This window comes from Atractosteus spatula, chromosome 15 (assembly GCF_055471065.1).
Source record: "Atractosteus spatula isolate fAtrSpa1 chromosome 15, fAtrSpa1.hap1, whole genome shotgun sequence".
Taxonomy (NCBI): domain Eukaryota; kingdom Metazoa; phylum Chordata; class Actinopteri; order Semionotiformes; family Lepisosteidae; genus Atractosteus; species Atractosteus spatula.
The window spans coordinates 13,412,536-13,432,504 of record NC_142720.1 but is presented as its reverse complement, the minus strand read 5'-3'; positions in this window follow the sequence as shown (position 1 = coordinate 13,432,504).

Sequence of the window (19,969 nt, the reverse complement as noted above, 5' to 3'; positions counted from 1 at the left end):
GAAGACCTGGGATATCATGCAAATGACTGTCAATGAGATTTCTGTTTTAGTAACATGAATGGTATTGCACTATGCATGTCAATATATTGCTCTTATAATTTGTGTGAAGTGCAAGAAATATACATGGAGCTGACAAAAACCTTTTTTCTGTGGACTGGTTGATATGGAATAGGTCTTCGAAAGGACACTGCGATACAAGTACCATATCATACTACGCTGTACATGGACAATAGAATATTCTGTGTTCTTAGTGTTTGTCAATATATTAACCCATGTTATATTCCACATATGGAATAAAGCAAATATATATTTGTTAAATAAAAAATTGTTAATCTGAGGGTTGCCTCTATAATTAATTTTGAGTTTTAAATGTTTTTTTTTCATGGCATGTCTCAAACAGCCATATCATCATCACAGGTGTCTCATCAGGCAGATGTTAGTTTCTTGAAGCTTTTGCGTTCATTTAGGGGTTGACTAGGGTTATTTTCAGTTCAACGATCATTGCTACAGAGTCAAAATGAAACAGCAGGGCTGTTTCTGTTTAGGTAGCATGTGGTTTTAGAATTAGTTTAATTAATAATTTATTAGTATGTTACTAGTAACAAAAGAATTTTTAGTATCTTAACGTAGTTGTCTCGATAGTTAATGTTATTGTCTGAGATATTAACTGATAATTAATATTTTTCTTCTTTTAGGTTATACTTCTGAATTGTTATACAAAAGAAACATGACATGGGATGAAATAAACATTCAGCTTTTGCATTAGCATCGAAAGAGGTCTCTATTAGTCTTTTGCAGTAACTTCAGTGGAAAAAATAATTAAAGACTATAAAAATGAGGGCAGATGATGTTGGAGTTTAAAGGACAAAAACAATCTATAAAACAATCAATCAACAGCCCTGGAGATGATGATGTCCCACTATACTATCTTAACTGTATAATACTTTATACTGTATATTGTAGGTGGCGTAATAATCATTAAATATTGAAGCCTTTATGGTTTTATCCCTAAAAAAACATTGGATAAATTGTTCTTTCTGAAGAAATACAGGAATTAGCAATAGGAGAAGTAAAAGCAGTCATAATAATGGCAATCACAATAATTGTAAAAACAATAAATTTAGCATCTCATTACCTAAAGCTGAAAACATGTACTACACATTCAAGAGTTCAAATGTCATTTCGTTGTCCAAGACATTTTGAGTGAATTAGCATGCAACTAGTCATTTGCACTGCTCTTTTCATTCGACACTTCAATCTTAAAAAATACATTTATTGTCATTGCTTAAATCTTATTAGGCCATACAGAAAATGACAGAGTATTGTTCACTGAGATGACAAAGAAGAGGAATAACATTTGAACTACAATAGACCTGAAATCTGGCTTTATGAATTTCATTAATACTAAATAATATTACAATACGTTTTTTATTAGAGAAAAAAGACATTTTTATTTCAAATTTATCAACAGCTTCATCAAAGGCTAAAATGACAAAAATTATTGTACTACAGTATCTATATACAGTATGTATATTTCCTTAAAAGACTTTAGAGACCTTTTAAGTTACTATGGATAACTTTAGTTTTCTTTGCTCAAAGAATGAAAAATAAAATAAAGAAATTGCTCTTTTTTATTGATGGCTTATATATATATATTAAACAAATATATTTCCCTTTTCATTGAATATTTGTTATATTATGGCCACATACTTATACTTAATACAATATTTGATTTATTTGCTAAAATAGAGTCTATTTTGCACAACACTTTTATGGGTTATATAGTTTTCTCTCAGAACTATAAATAAGGAAAACACTAGTTTTCCTTAGGAGAAGGAGTCTACTTAGATATCACATGCAGCTATCATTGCGCTGTGTAAGAACTGCATTTTAAAATTTGTAGTTTAGAAAACGAGAAAACCCACTGTATATACAGTCTAAACTGTAGAGACAAAGGATTAAATTTCAAATAAACATTTTAGGGCCTAATTTTCCCAAGGGTAAATTTGTCCATCTAATTTTATTTAATAGGGCATTTGTGCCACCTTTGGCTTTGTCAGACTCCCTTCCTGCAACAAATACACTCACATTTTAATGTATTGTATATACTGTATAGACAGCAGTAATTTAAAATACCACATTGTTGTCTACTGCATGCTTTCAATAACAAATCGAACAGTTTTAGTACGTTTCACTTTTGATCACATCACTAAGCAAAATATATTTGCATCTGTTGGAATTTCATATTCCTTTCCTAAGAATCATTTTTTTAATTCATTGTGATTAAAGAAGCATTTTACATTTTACAGAAATGTAAAGGCTCTAAAAATGTTGGGTGTTTTCTGCTTTTTGTTGCGTTATCTGACAGCAGATTGAGTGTGGATCTTTTATTTAATAAAGTTACATAACTGTATTGTTAATATTCAGTAATGGATCCTTCTGTAATACTTTTATGATTCACTTGTCTGGAATTTGTAGGTTTATGCATTGTTCTAGACAGCATTTTAAAAAGTTGTGGGACTGCAAAACAAGCCAGTCAAGAGAAGGTTTATTTCAGGTTTCAGTAGTATAAAAGGCTGAAGCGCTTGATTCAGTTTCAAGTTCAGTTTCTGAGTTGTTGTTGTTGTTGTTGTTGTTGTCATTGTTGCAATTGAGTTTAACTGTGTAGTAGGTGTTAGATAGTATTTAGCTTTGTGCAGTAGTGATTGAGCTGCCCATAGAAAGCAGACATTGAAGATACAGTAGCTATAAGACGTTGAAGCTGCCAATCATTTTAGTGAAGATGCAGACAAATAAAATGAATGAGTGTAACAGGAAGATAGAAAGAATCCAGACTGTTAAAGTGAGCACCTTGCCTCTATTAAGATTAAGAACAAAACACTTTCTGATTTCATGGCACAGTGGTCCACATTTTCATTGTCTTTCGTTATTTTAAATGTAGTTTATAACGAAAGTTCAGGCAGGATGAAAACAGCCAAGTTCAATCACTCTCAGCCATCTGTAATTCGTAATTAGTCATGACATCATTTCCTCACTCAAACACCACACATTATCCCTCTCTCTCCCTCACGCTGTCTTCTACATCCCTCCTCCATCCTATTTCTACCTCTGCAGCTGCCCCTTGATCACTCTTCACTCCACAGGGGAGTTCTACCCTCCTGGTCCAGTGGCCAGTAGGTTAACCCTCAGCCAAGCCAAATTATTTTAACTTCAAATACTCAATAAACCTTTATACACCTCATTCCTGACTGTTGTCACTCCTTGTGAATTTTCATTAAGATTGTTCCTTCCCTTTTTGTATGGAAACGAAAACTGATACTGAAAGTTCTCTACAGTATCACCAAGTATTTGTTAGTTCTTGGAAGGTGAAATCACAATCACAAAGTCAAAACAAATCACAATCAATAAAAAGAAGAAACACCATTTGTCAAAAAATCCTTTAACATCTGTTCTGTTCAGCAAGTTTACTTACTTTCGACATGGCCAAAACTAGGAGGCTAAGGAGCTTTTTTTGATGGACTCAAAGCTTGTAAAGAGTACAGTACATGCATTTCTCATTTGATGCTAATCCATTAAATATAATATAAAATATTTGACTCTTCAAAAATTCAAAGGAAAGACATGTTGCTGCTTGTGTTTTCATACGTTGAGTACAACTGCTTTAAAGAATTGATTAATCTTGTTTGGGAAGATGTACAACAACTGATCATTACTGATCAACTGTGAGAATGTATATTTTTAAAAACAAAAGAACCTGAAATGGAAAACATAGTTTATCGACATAATAAAAATATATAAATGAGAATTATGAAGCCCTATCAGCATATTTTAACCCTAATCTTTTGGGATTGGATACCACTGGGATAAGAGGCTAATTCATTGAACAAGAATATACAGTCTACAGGACAGGATGGAGCAAAGGCAACTAATTGTATTGAATTACTGCCAATTTGGAGCGATTAGTGCTCTGCAGACACAAGGGAACAATCTGAGATTGCCCAAACTCATTTCACATAAATCCTGCCAAGCCATGTAGTACATATTAAATAGACAGTGCTGGCTCTGACTTCTTACTTTTTTCAATAGATATAACAGAAAAAAATGATGTGTCTGATGCACTAGGAATACAAAACAAGCAAAAATACACTATATTATGTTAACCAAAAAAATGAAATTGTAAAATTGCAGCAATGATGAATGAAGGTTTGCCCATCTTATTGTGCATTTCCATGGCCACTGTGCCACAAAGCAGGGAAACTACTTTCACTATTCCTGGCTGCAATTTTATTGTTATAGAGAAGCAGAGGTTCATTATACTTCTTTTATCAGTAGTGAGGTTTACTGCTGAAATACATAAGAGATATTCAAGAGAAACAGGAGCACAGAGAGGAAAGCAGTGCATCTCTCCATTAATAAGCCCTCTTCTGGGATCCGGCATTAGAGAGATTCAGAGGATCATAGAGCACAGGGGTATCATTTTTACATGATTACTCTAAATTCTTAAACCAGAGGCTTAAGAAAGAGGCTTCTCACAAAGGCAGCTAAGGGAATTGTTAAATGATTGGCCTAGCACTTAATTCAATAATTTCTTCTTCTTTTTTTCTCCTCATTGATCAAGCTGGTTTAAGAAAAGTGATACTTTGCATATCTGGCTAAGTGCTGTTAACAGCCCCAGCCTGCGGTTTGTTAAAATAAAAAAAAAATAAAAAAGTGCAATCTTGCTGGAGAAGTAATTTGCTTCCCTCCAACCAATGATGGCTTGCACTTTATGCAAATTGGTATCTAGGGACAACAAATCCCTTTTAATGCATATGCATAGTTCATAAAAAAGACGCGAGAGAAGGAGAAAAAAGATAAAGTAGCAAGTCAGCAAAAGAATGGTTTCTGCAGAATTTTAACGTCCCAAATTAGACATTTGTAGCAGATGATGTGAACAAGTGTTAACTTTGTTTTCAGCAGCTCTCCACGTACCATCAGCAGACATCACACAGATTAGGTTTTAAGGATGTGAACTGTAAAAAAAATTGTCTGTGGGCTTTAGAGTGTTGTGTTCCATATGGTTAGGGAAGTGCGGAGCTATTGCGACAAGCATCTTGTGAAGCTCATTACGCGCAGTGGTGTTAGATACGAATTGCTGTGCATAGCTATAGGGTATGTACATGACATCCAACAGTCGGCAGATAGCAACTGGAAATGAAAGATATGAAGGCACAGAGTACAGCTTCAGGGAACATGTTAGACAAAACATCTGCTGGTACCAGAACGCTGCATTATCAGATCGTTGTGACCATGAATTTTTTATAATACGGGGTTTTCAAAGCAGGAACCTTATGGGTGACATTTTATACACATGCAAAATAAATAAATAAGTAGTCTTACATATATACATATATGCATATTAAGTGGAATTAGGTTAAAAAAATCACAATTGATTATTATCTATACTATCACAATTGTTAGTTCCATTATTTCAAAATCATTCAATGGAACTTTAAAATCCTGTTTCCTATGTTCTGTACAGATTTCAGTGACTTTCATGCAGCATTGCAAAGCCATTCTGATGCCTGTGCATTCCTTTTGTATTGTTTTATTATTTATGCATCTGATAAAGCCTAAGTAGTACTTGCATTAAGACAGATGGGAGAACGTAATTCATATTCCTTTTCATAAACATCTTAAGCAGAGGAGTTCAAACACTTCCAACGCAAAAAAAAATTACAAGACACTAGGGGTAGGTGCACCATCTCAACATTCATGAGCATATGGAGATGAAACAAGCCTGAAACTGAAAAATGAAAGAGGAAAACAAAAAAAGGAATATAAAAAATACAGAGCAGGCACCAACAGATAGAGTTTTCAAACTCTTGAAATACTATGTGCTGAATAGTAAGGTTTTTTTTTTTGTAATATATTAAATAGAAATTTAACTTTCGGTATCTTAAGGCAAAGAGATCATGAAAGTTTTTTTCAGAGTGTTCTTCTGTTCAAACAAACCCTTTATTTATTAATCTGAACAATAGCCAAATAGTGAGATCCATTAAACAAATGGTTTTCAGCAAAAAGAGGTCCATCATTTTGGAAAAATGTTTTTTTTTCCGTAAGAAAAACTAATCCGTGTGACAGACTATACCTTATGCATAGGTTATATGCCCTTCCTCGTGTTAATATGTTTTATTTCACTCTAAAGTCATTTATAGTGTATTTACTGTACAACTTCACATTTGTTTCACATTTATTGAAGGTGGATACAAGCTGTGTAACCTACAACTTCCTCTATGGGTTACACATCTTATACGCTGTACTGCATAAATAAAAAGTCTTGGCAGAGGACAAAATGTACAGAACACAGATGTCAAAAATAATGTCATGTGCAGTTTGAGGCTACCTCTGTGCCCTGTCTAATAAAAGACCCTAACCAACCCAAATGTGTGTCTCCAGAATTATAAACGTATTTCTTAAATCATAATGTAAATGTTTTTTTGTAAATAAACACATATAAATGCTCCCACCTTGCTGCTACAGTATATCAGCTTTAGGCTACATGTTATTTTAATTTGTTTTGGAATAAATAAGGAAAAAAATATAGATCACATTTTAGGGATACACAGATGGTCTGTAGATACTGTTGTTCATGTAACTTGTAAGATGCTATAGCTTTTACTTTCCCAAACACAATGTTTCAAAAGATTTTCAATACATTATCTTTTGTATTTGATCTACTGAATATATTTCAAATTTGAAATTCCCTGTCCATTAAAACAACTGAACAAACAATTTCACAATATTCCCTTTCACACATATAACAACGTCAAAAAACATTTCGCTGAGATGTCCAACCCTAAGAAAGATTTGGTTCATAGCAAAAGTGAAATAACATACTACAATAATGGTGAGGCCTCAAGCTACTATATATCTCTTAACTTGTCAAAATAATGTGTATCTCAAGTAGTTTTTATCTCAATATGTATTTACAGTATTTAATATGCCCACATCTTCATACAGTTGCAATCCCACATTGTGCCAAAAGCTAGCAGACAACATTGAAACCTTTTGTTCTGGGTCATGCTTGGTAGGTTTTGTCTCCTCTTAATGTTACAAAAGCCAAACTAAAGTTGATATTAAAATAATTCCCTGTCTTCCTCAAATACATCACTCTTAACTACACATCAGCAGAAGACTGACAGAATGCCGAAATCCAGTGTAGCTACAGTGTGGCTTGAGCTATCTGAACCAATCAAGGTCAAACATTCTTGCATCTCTTTTTCTCAGGGCTTCTTGTTTTTATTGTTGCTTAAAATGCCTGATCTGCTAAATGCCCTTATTCAGCACTCAATTATTCTGGCTATACTAATAAGCGTTACTACACAGAACATTTTTATCCAATGCAATAACTGTTAAATGTGTCAGAGAGTTTATATGTGAAAATGTTTACATTTTTTGATAGTTGATCATTATAACGGGATACATTCTATATTAAATTAGTATGACATAAAATTACATAAACACTCCTCTCCCTGCATAATTAAGTTTTTTGCCAGTATAAAAAGCAAATTGTTATTTTGTCATTGTAACCTACATTTTACACTAATACTAATACTAATAAATACTGTATATGTAAATGTATCATTTGGAAATGGCAAGGCCATTTGTACAATGTGTTATTCAGTATGGTGAACTGTATTATTTTCATTTTCTACTCTTGTGTGAGTCCTACTGCATACCATAAAAAAGTCTAACATTCAAGCACTCTGTTTAATTTATTAATATTTATAATGTCATTAGCAGCACTACGCTGAAGTCTTCAGAAACAACAGTGGAATTTAACTTTTAGACCAAAATATGGCTATATGCAGCAGAGGGATCATTATAACAATTATGGAAAAATGCTGTAAGACAGAACTACACTTCTTTCCAGAGGTCAGGCTTGTAACTAAATATGGAAATTGTGTATACAGTATTCAGCTTTAATTCCAGACAAAACGAAGGTTAAATACTTTTCACAGTAATGACAGTACAGTTAATCTACAGGTAATCCAATCTGTAAATCAAGTACTGTAATCAATACCACACATAAGGAACATTTGCACACTCAAAAATAAAACTATCTAAAATAAGGTTCTTGCAATATAATAAAATACTACAAAATATTTTGAATTATCTCAACACAATCTTAATTCCTGTTTATTATCCCTCCGTTTCCATTTGGACCCTCCAGGAGTTTCTCCAAATAAATCTCAGACATCACCAGAGGATGTCTCTGCCCTCCTGAAAGTCATGTACAGTACATACAGTACATGTATAGGATAGCTTCTTACGTATTGTGAGACAGAGACAGTATAGAATGGGAACTCAAATTAAGATTAATATTGCTGTCTATTAAGGTGCTGTATCAGTAGCCCTGCATTTTAATAAAAAATGCACGTTGAAGTTAACCTGGATTCTGGCTAGGTAGAGATATCCAAGTCTCACTACCACACCCAAGAGAATCTTTGGGTGTGAGCTAGATCAGTGAAATGAATTTGAAGTGTGGTTCTGTGCACACTGGACACATGGATAGAAAAAGGCTTCATCTGAAATCCAAAAGATCATGAGGGAAAAAATGTGGTAGCAAATCTAGACAACAGGTAATCTTTTCATTAGAACCATGGCTACCTACAGTATATCAGAAGACACACAGTAAACATTGTTCAACCATTCTAGAATTCCAAGATTCAAATGTACTGTATGAAATAAAGAAATAAAAAATTATAAATAAAAAATGAAATGGCTAATAAAGAGATAAAATGAAACACAATTCAAAGAGTCATTCAGAAATATCAACAGGAATGAATGATTGTTTCTTTACTTTCAGTTAACTTACTACCCTCTTATTTTTGTAATAATATAATTACATTAAAGGTATAAAGATCCACAGCACTCTACTTGTGTTTCCATGTTATGTTTTCTGTATAAGGAGTTAGAATAGAAAGAAGTAATAAAAAGTTATTTATAGATATTTATAGACATTTTTTCTTCCGTCCCTTTTACGATTTTGAATTTTGTCCAAATATTTCCTGACCTACCCATCAGTTCTTGCATATTCTTTCAAGTGTCTTTTAGGAAATTAACTGTATTTATTTTGCTGTGAAAGTCCAGAAAAAAAGGTTAGAATTTGTGTTTTATTGTTACTGACAGCGATCAAAACCTTGGTAAGTGAGTGGTGCCAAGGCCAAGGCCAAAGGCAATGGGAACAATTTCTTGCTCAACACTCTAACTTCTGTAACCTTAAGAAATAAGACCCCTTCTGATAAGTTTCCACTACCTTTTACAAGACAATATAAGCAAAATATTCAGTCTGATAGCATAGAACTCAACAGTGGAAATTGTTATCAGGCACATTTTAAAAAAAGAAACACTGAAGTAAGAAACACTTGTTAATCTGCTTTTAATAGAAAACATTTTATGTGGTTGTTAACAACTGATATTTTGGATAGGTAAACATAGCCATACTATTGTCTTCTACTATAATGTAAGTGCATACAGTACATTGCCTCGCAGTTCTTAGTGACACCCTTTATTCAACATCAGTGTAGCTAAGTCCTACTCTTAATACTCTTAGGACTCTTAGCCTCACCTGCTAATCTTTTCTTATAAATTTTAGTGTTTGTACTCTAAATTGTGTGCCAGGAATGAACCATTTCACATGTGGTGTGTATTATCCCAATGAAATCAACGGGTTTATTTTTAATGACTCGTCATATTGTTCTCCTCTGGTGCAAATGGGCCTTTAGTATTCAACTTGTTTTCACGGGGAGAGGTACTGTAGCTGGTCTCAGAAGGAGAAACAACCATCAAAATTAACTTAGAAGTACATAGTGTTTCATTATTTATGTTAAACTCCATATCTTTTGTAACATATGTAGTGAAAAATGTAAGCACTGGGGCAGTAAACAGAAATTTATTTTTGCTCTATATTCATGAAATTAAGATTAATATGAGCTAAAAGTATTGAATTTCAGCTTTTGGCATTACAGCAGGTACATTGGAAATATATACTGTATATACAGTATGTATAAATAAATGCCACAATAAATGTGGTTATTTGATATGATATTCTGATACATTTATTAAAATGATTATCTAGGAAAGAGATGGCAATTTCAATTTAATAGGCTGTCATGTGCATTAAATGGGCAGGTATGATTAACATGTAGAGTAATCGGTCTTGATTTTTATTTTAGATAAAAGGCTAAAAACCTCAGAGCAGATGCTGGAAAAAAATGAATTGAGTGATCAATGAATGGGTACACTAGAATTTATTATATTTGCTTTGGAAAGAGGAAATTGTACAAAATTAAAAATAAAAGAAACCTATATTTGTTGACTTAATAGAATGGTTATGTCTGAATACAGCAAATGGTTTAAAGTTAAATATAAATCGTTGATATCAGTTTGTTCTGCAAATATATTCTTCATAGGAATAATATGATTTAAAATAATTTTGATTGACAAATGCTTGGTTGCAAAATGTATTTGTAATGAACATACACAAGAAATATGTCTAGATAAAAAAATGTTTTTTTTTAATATCTTGTAGAAAAGACCACATTTTTTTGTTACTACTGTAAACGTAAATATTACATAAAACCATCCATCCATTTTCTAACTGCTTTATCCAATACATGGTCATGGGGAAGCCAGAGCCTATCTGTGTACTTAAGAAACGCAAGGAAGGATACACCCTGGACAGGACACCAGGCCATCACAGGGCACACACAGGCACAAATAGAAGCCGATTCACTACCAGTATATCTTTGGACTGACGGAGGAAATCAGAGAGGAAACTCACACAAATCTGGAGGGCACATACAAACTCCAAGCAGATACAGTAGCATTCCTGGTCTGGAATTGAACCTAGGGCCACAGCACTGCAAGGTAGCAACGTCAACCAGTGCTCCACTGTGAAATACTCTGACACAAAAGATGTTTAAGACAAGTGCAGTCAATTCAGCTCATTTTCCTAATTTGACTGCTAACACCTTATTAATCTAAGAGCATTAACAAACCACTTTTAGAATCAAGTCAGTGAGACAGCTTCTAGGTCTTTTGGCAATTTGTTGCAAAAGCCAAATCTGTTTTTACAAATTTGTAATTTGTGCTTCTTGTTTGCTATACTAAAAACACTTCAAATAATCTGAAATACTTCAATTACTTTCAGGATTTTATGAATACCTGACTGCAGGTAAGACATTTCAGTTCCAGGCAAAGAATTTCTTTAAAACTTAGTGAATGATGCAAGTCCAAGACAAAAGGATCCACCTTTTTATTTACAAAATGAGCAATGGGAAGATCAAATTTGTATATTTAAATTCAAATCAAATACAGAAACACAATAGTAAAATTTTAGAATATATGTAATATAGCAGACAAACATTTTTTTAGAACAATGTTTTTATTAGCATAATTTTGTTTGTTCATAACCTTTGTATTCACATGTCTGGATTACAATTCTTGAAAAAGGCATTTGCAGTTTATAAAAGATGATAAGCACAGTTACTGCTAACATCTTTACTACCAATGCCCAGCTGACATATGTGGAAGCAAAGCAAATTCTCAAAAAACACTATTGGTCACAAGCTTTGTTGCTTTTCCAGCTTTCTTGGGCAGGATGCTGTCCCTGGTGGCTTTACACAGGATGATTTAGAGAGGGAAAGGTGACATTAAACACGTCATTGAGCATGCAAAGATGCTGCACTCAAAGCAAGCATATGCTTGACTTTGTTAAAAGATGAATGCTGCAAACTTCATCTTGCCCTCAATGATCCGGCCTCTTTTTCTGCAAAACTGTTAAACTGTTTACACCAAAGAATACTGAAGTGAATTCCTTATCTGAAGTCACATCCAACCTGAAAATGTAGCAAGACATGGGACTTTTTGTTATTGGCTTTGGCTTCGTAATTATGCAATGGTTTTAGTATTATCACTATTGATGGAACAAGTAATAGGTTTATTCCATGCTGAAAAGAGAAGAAAGAAAACACAATGTTTCGGCCTTCTTCAGACGTGAACAAAATGAATACACCTGAAGAAGGCTCCACGGCCGAAACGTTGTGTTTTCTTTCTTCACTTTTCAGCATGGAATAAACCTATTACTTGTTCCTTTGCAGCCTACCCATGCTGATTGGGTTTAAACCCACCCTCCAAAGACATGCCAGCAAAGCTAAATGGTATCTGTATGTTGTATATGGGTGTTTGATCTGTAATGGTCTAGCATCCCATTCAGGGTCTAGTTCAACCTTATATCCTGTATTTACAGGATGCTTTCTGTGATGCTGCTACCCCCACCAGAACTACATTTATTCAATTTCTTCATTCTTCATTTGCTGTATAAAAGTAGAACAAAGACTGCACATTTTGAAAGCTTTAATCATTTAGCATTCATTGAATGTCAAAAAAAGAGATGTCAAGATTTCAGAATGACCCTCTTCATGATTTCTTTTATTAAAACATTAAATGTTTTATGTGCTATAATATTAGTATAGTCATTGGTTCTTATTTATTTAGAAAATTGTGTAGATTAGAAAAAGCAAAATGATACTGTAAATAATTTTATATTCATCTTGCAGAATGGGTAAAATGTTTCTATTCCATTACTGCGGGTATGTTTTTAGATAAAAAAAGAGATAAATTGATTTCTGTGTAAGACCACGTTAGATCAAACGTCAGTATCTATATTTTCTTCAAACAAGCAATTTTTTCAGGAGAAATTTAGCCTCTAGTATTCTAAGATGTTTCAGATAAATCATGGATTGACTCCCCCCATTTTTTGTAATCATGGATAAAACAGCACGCTTGTAACTATTATCTTAGGAAGTAAATTTGGATTGTTATAGAGTTAAATATACAGTACATGTTCTGTCTCCTGATCACATTTTGTTGAAAAGGCAAGTGGCATATTTAAAAAAAACAGTTTTGCTGAAGTACTCTCAGCTCATATAGAAAGTAATAAATGACCCACTCTTCAACGAGAGCAGAAACACAGAACATGTTCAGTTCAAAGTCTTGAAATGACTCAGAAGCTTCAGTATGTATGTAGATGCATATTTTCACTTTGCAGGAATCTTGATGAATTAGACACTTTTTTCATACCTTAAAAGCACCTATTGTACAGAGGCTTGACACAAAATGCAGTAAAATATATTCACGGCATGTTTCTGCATGTATCCAGAGTTGATGTGTTGACTAGTTTATTTCTGTTCATTGAATAGTTGCATTTATTTGTCAATAATAAGAACTCTGTGTTCTTTGTGTTCTGAACATTGTCGGATATACTGTGCACATACCAATTTATCTGCATAAGCAGTACTGGATCTGTCTTCTCAAAAGGCTGGCAGATTTTCTTTAAAGCAATCTGTTCTATCTATCACTTGATATGCTGCATTTATTATTTGCGTGATTATATGCAAAGCTGTTAATTAGTGTATTGTCTTGTTTGTTGTTATGTATTCTGCATTTTGACAGGTTTTAAAGATTGTGCTTCCACAGTTTGGAATCCTCATCTGAACACTTTTAATATGGGACTAGACAGAAAGAATAAAAACTTGTCTTTGAAATGTCGTTATTTTAGAGACCCTTTTCTCATCTTAAGGTATTCAAAAACAAAAAGCAATTTAAGTTGTTGTTGTATTAATGATAATACAGTTTCTGTAAAAAAGTCCATGTAAAATAATAATTATTTTTGACACAGCATTTACCATGATCAGCCTAAAACACCTTCAATACAGATAAGCAAATGTGTTTAACAAAAACAATAAGCTTTCTTTTCAAAATTGAAAGTGTGATTGCTCTGAAATGTAAACTTCACAAAAGGCCGTATATCACATGAAAGTTGCAAAAATGATGTGAATAAGGCACCATACATTGAACACAATCCTGTTCTATACTGGTGCACCAGACATCACTGCTTAAAGTAGTTGCATGGAATTGTTGAATAACATTTTGTTCATAAAGTATACTGTATGTGTACATGCAGTACTGTACATAGCCTTTAAAAACAAAAGTTTGGACCAACCATTCCAATACAGTATTATGCCATTACAAATTACAAGTTTAAAATACCTATTTTTTAATGATTATGAAATTAGTTTTTTGTTATGCTTAGATAAATAAACACTGAACTTGTAGCTAAATCTTTAGAATCAGGAAAGACAAAGAAGGTTGCTGTATCATACAGTAATTGTGTTTGGAAGTACTATTCTGCAAGATGACTTTTGCGGGTCTTAGTATTACATGAACGAATGCTACTATTACAGTAACTAATAACACTTTGGTTGGTATTACAGCAGACTATGTTTAAAATTGACACATTTAATAGTAGATGAACTTCAGGTTCACAATTGTGCATCAGAGAGTTATTTTTAAACTTCAAGATTAAAAATTATAATTGTCCAAGGCATGCCTTTGTAAGATCATAATTGATTAATTGATTATACGTTTTTTTTTTTACCTCTGAGGAACAATGCTTTAATAGCCTAAAATTAGTTTTTGGTCCTTGATGGGTTAAAACTCAAACAATTAGAATAGTAATGGGTTTAAAAGGGTCTAATTAACAAATAATAATTTTTAATAAAAAATCAATGTATAGTGAATCTAATAACTCATTATGTATTCATTAAGATATTTATCGAGGTTATTTCCATTCAGACATCTCATCCTTGGTTACTTTCTTTGATGTGTTTTTTTTTTACTCTCAAGATGTATCTGTTAGACTTTGGGTCAAAGTGACATAACAAGGCTAATCATTTTTTTTTAATTAATACTACTGTTTTTTGATCACCTGAAGGTTATGACATGTTTCATAATATAATCTTTGGCACTGTATAAAATAATTTAAATAACTATGCAGATTGGGAAAGAAATCCACTTAATTAAAGAGTTCAAATTTCTAAATCAATACACACAACTAGACCATCCTTACCATATATGTACTTAGGGGAAACAATATAATGGTTTAAATGCATCTCATTTTGGTAGTTCCAAATCATTTATTAGGTGTGTAAAAAGTAATGACAAAATGTGCACAAACGGTATTTTATATACCCCTTTTCTGTGTGTTTTAACTCCCATTCGGGTAAATAATTGCAAAAGATAAATACATGTTGAATTTAAAGGTGACATTTTTGGAGGGGAGAAAGTTGAAATATTTAAGTATTATTAATATATTTATGTAATATTAATATGTCATGAATATATTTATATTCAAAGCCTCCTTCTTTCAGCACTGACTCAAAAGTGTCTTAAGAGAATAAGTTCTTATCATACTAATTATAATTAAATATTGTAACTTCCAACATGCACAGTAGATGGAACAACATGCTGTAGAACTTCCTTTGTTTAGTCATTGCTTTAGGTTATTGAATCACATAATTAATTCAGTCATCATTCATATCATGTTAAATGTACTGCAGCATACATAATTAATAATATAATAGATGTTTTAAATACTTCTATTATATATTATAAGAAAATAATTCACCTTCAAGAAACCATTATGTAGCAGAAATCATACCATTATGACAAGGTGTTGCAAAACCTTTTACTTGGGAAAACAGGATGCATTGCAGCCCAATCCTGGAAAGCGAAAAAGTTGCAAAGTGTCATGCTTTGGCCTTATACAGTAGCTTACTCCGTCGAGCTGTAAGACTCATTCTCAAGTACAGCCATACTGAAATAATGCCTGAAAATTTTAGATTGACCAAATGAATGAACGATGAACTATGCCAATCCTACCAACTCATTGTGATTCTCAAGAAACAGCATGATGTGGTTCTTTTTGGATTAATCAGTTTGTGTCAGATTTCACTGTTATTGTGTCATTTGTTATGCTGGAGAATATGGTGTTCTTAAACCAGATTTGAAATACTTTAAAGATTTCAGCAGAAATGTTTTACTACTGTAAAAGCAAAGGTTATTTTTTCTTAAAACAATGATAAAACAAGGAGTCCTATGTTACTTCAGCAGCAAACTATACTCCCTTTAATATAATATAATGCAATACAGTTTAATACAAAATGACAGAAGGTCATCATATTGCAACAAAATCAGATGTAATCAGATGTAATTAAGAATAAGATTAAAGACTTCTGCATCTCATTCCATGTATTTGGTTCAAACACATTCTATATTATACCTTGATACTGCCAATTTCTGTACATGCAGAACATATAAGACAATTAAAGAGTCTCAATATTTTTCAGCCATTTTCAGTTTTTATACCAAACGCATCTGTGTAAAGTAGGGCCACAATGTAGTTTACATACCATATGGCTGAAGGCTCACAGGGATAGTTCAGGCATTTCAACTCATGTCTCAGTGCAAGTGTTGTCTCGGTGTCATCTACCTGAAACTAAAATGTAAGATCACCTTCAGTACTGCATCAATGAACCCTTAGCCATAGCATCACCAAAGGCAAATAAGACTCTTCATTTACTTGCTTACATGGGGTGATGTCAGCTTAATTTGCGCTCAACCACAGTGGAAATGCATAAACACTGAAAAGCTACTCAGAAGGCTATACACTGGGAAGAATTGACAGTTCATCCCCAAATCTAAACCACAAAGCTAGAACATGAAGCCAAATACTATTATTTAATACTAATATTATAATATTCCTATAAACTAACAAATTATGCTAGATCCCTCTATACATTTTATTGACGCTATTGTGAACCCAATCTAAAGAATGTGATGCAAAAACTATAAAACAACAAAGCACATGCACATAGACAGATGAAGGGATTTTCAGTCCAAATTAAAATATATATATACAAAATTCCCAAATTAATATATATATAAATGTAAGTGTAAATATGTTCTTAGTGGCTTTAATAACATATCTCACTGAAGCTGAGGTGCCAAACATAACTGTAAATCTGTTTCATAAGCTTGATTCTGTTTGGAAAATTAATTGTAGAAAATGTTGATTGCTACTGATCTTTCACTGAAGACCATTTGAAAATTACAAAAATAAGTTTTCACAGATCGTTTTTTATTATCACTGCTTACAGTATTGTTGTCTAATCTGGCCCCCTTGAACCAATGATTGTGTCTCAGTATAGTCCTCTGTGCCAATCTTGGACTTTAAAAGCTTCTAATGAACCAGAAGTCTATGCCAGTAGATGAACACGATGCTTATGGCCAGATTAATCCCACGGGTGTTCAGTAGGCCAGGCTAGGTGCCATTATTGGCAAGGAAAGAGCAACAATGTCCTGATGCTTCATAAAGGTATATTCTAAGTACAATTAAGTCCCACAAGCAGGTTCCTGATCAAGATATCAGTGTGATAGGTCCCTTTGTTAAGTATAGAAATGCATGCTATACTTACTTGACAAAGCAACATGTACTGTACAGTATATCCTGCCCCACACAACTGTACTGTACTTCCTTTACCTCATCTAACTGGAAGGGGTATTAGCAATTAGCAATAGTATGGCTTGAATGATGATGAATGATGATGCTCAAACATTCTTATATTAATTATACTGCAGCAGTATTTTTATTCCACCCACATGCACCCTCAGTCCAATCTTACTGTCGTAACCCAAATTCTCCCTCACAAACGCCATTACATTCCCAAACCCACTGTTTCACGATCTCATTCCTACTGAACCCATCACATTCTCACGTACAACATATTCCACAGATTCTCACTCCCAGACCAATTATCCAACCACGTCCCTCTCCCTTCAGTACTTAAAGTTCCCTCACTCACCAACCGATGGTCACCATTGAGAATCCTCCTTTAGAGCTCTCTGGTGGGCATCTTTTTTCGTCTTGTTGGATTTCCCAGTTTTTTTTTTTGACCTATCTTTTCCCTCTTCGAACTCATCTCTCGGATTTCGCCTTTCGGATTGTCTTCTCGGTTTGTCTGGTTACCTGATCTATAGCTTCTCCTATCAACCTTGCTTCTGGATTACAATTTTTGATTGAGTGCCTCTGCATCCTGCAGAATTCACGGCTAGGCACAGGATCCTCTGAAACAATCTGCCAGTTCCTGACACTTACACGTCTTTTAACTTTCATATTCTTATGATTTCAGTCTTTTCATTCCATAAAAGTCTTCCAAATCACCAGACCCAAAATAATGAATTGGTTTCTTAACTTCCCAAATGCTGTTGCCTCAAACATCGAACAATATGTAGGCACACACTCTCATGTAATGACTGGGGCTTGCCCAAGGAAAAAAGTGGAAGAACATAATCACCATGCTGAGGTAAAACAAACAAATTACTTTAAAAGTTAAAAACACATAATTTAAGACATTTTAGCAATATGTCATATTTCAAGAAAATACATGTACAGTAAATGAAGTAATTGAATGGGAAGCCATTTATTATTTATTGATAAAATTCTTTAAATTGCTCTAGGGTTTTTTTTTTTTGGCTGGCTCCCCAAATGTCACAACCACCTTTTATTGGGTGGGAAACATCACAGCAGACCCTTGTTGGGTCAGAAACAATCACAAGTGACCTTTATTTCCTGCTTGTGCCTCATGGCTTAACATAATAACATCAAATCAGATTAGTCATCTCTCACTTGGTGTGAAAAATCATTTGGCACCTGACATTGCATGACTTAAGCATAAGCTTTATGTAATCTTTGGAACTTGAGTATATATGTGCATGTTAAATAACCGTGTGTCATTATTTCATATTTATGTGCAGAAAAATTATTTAAAGTTGTCAGTTTGATTCTTCAACTTCAATTGCGCAGATACAAATTTGTTATATTTTACTATCTTTCAAAATATATTTTATTCATCTTTAGGTTGCCAGTACCCCTTTGGTCTGATGCACATGTCTTTGCTGTATGTTTGACATTGCTTTAATGTTGTAATTAGTTTCCCTGGAAAATGGCTTTTCTTTTCATAATTTCATGACTTTTTATGTGGCCAGTTGCTTTGACTTATTTTCATTTCATTGACCCTATCTCCATTAGCTACTGCTGCAATGAAAAAAAAAAAGCAGTGTTTCATAAGAAGTAACAGGTGTTTACGTGTGTCTAATGGCACCCAGCCACAGAACTAGCCATTTTGGCAGGCTTTGCTGTTGTACCTCACATCTCATAATTGTTCTTCATTATGAGTCATAATTGATTTGCATGCTGTCGAAAGTGTTACTATATTTTCCTACCTGCTGAAGTCCGATGTGTTAGATTAGGGGTTAAATTGTTTGGGGGATTTGTTGTGGTGTTTCATAAGAAAACAATATCATCAAAAATCAGTTGTTAAATTGTGTTGTTAATATCTTTGCTCTGCCTGATATTCTGTCCATTTTTAAAGGCAAATCAGAATCATAGTTAGAATCTCTTCCTATCTGTGATCCCAATGTCTGAGGCAGTGTCTTCTCACCATGCTGTTTAAGAGTTAAAGTTACTGGTTACAAAGCATTTTGTTGCAGACAAGAACTTGCATAGAAATAGATGCATATATTAAAAACAATTTCATCTATGTAGAAATATCACCTGTCAGCATTTTTCTTATTATTTTTTTAAACAGGAGGTCATATTTTATAGACACTTTAGATGTTCTGTTACAGGCTGTCCATGTTTTGTCCAGACAGCCCATGTCACTGTCTCAACACGAATCTAGGTCAAGGCGAATAGAAGAGATGGAAAAACCTAGCAGCATATCTGGAAGGCAAATGAGCTGATAGAATTATTGAAATTTGCTTTGCTGAAGAAAGAAGGAGCAGTCAGTGGTCATTATAACAATAGAAATGCTGATTAGTAGCCAGAATGAAGAGATAGTAAAGTAAAATGGCTTGTAAATTAATAAAAAGCAATGATTATTTGACAACTGCATATCTCTACATATAATATATAAACCTATTTTTAATTAAAAATGCTGAATACATTATTGCAGCAACATTTTTAAATGTCCTGAATGTTTTAGGGAAGACAATTATGTCAAGCAAAAAAAGGGTGGACTAA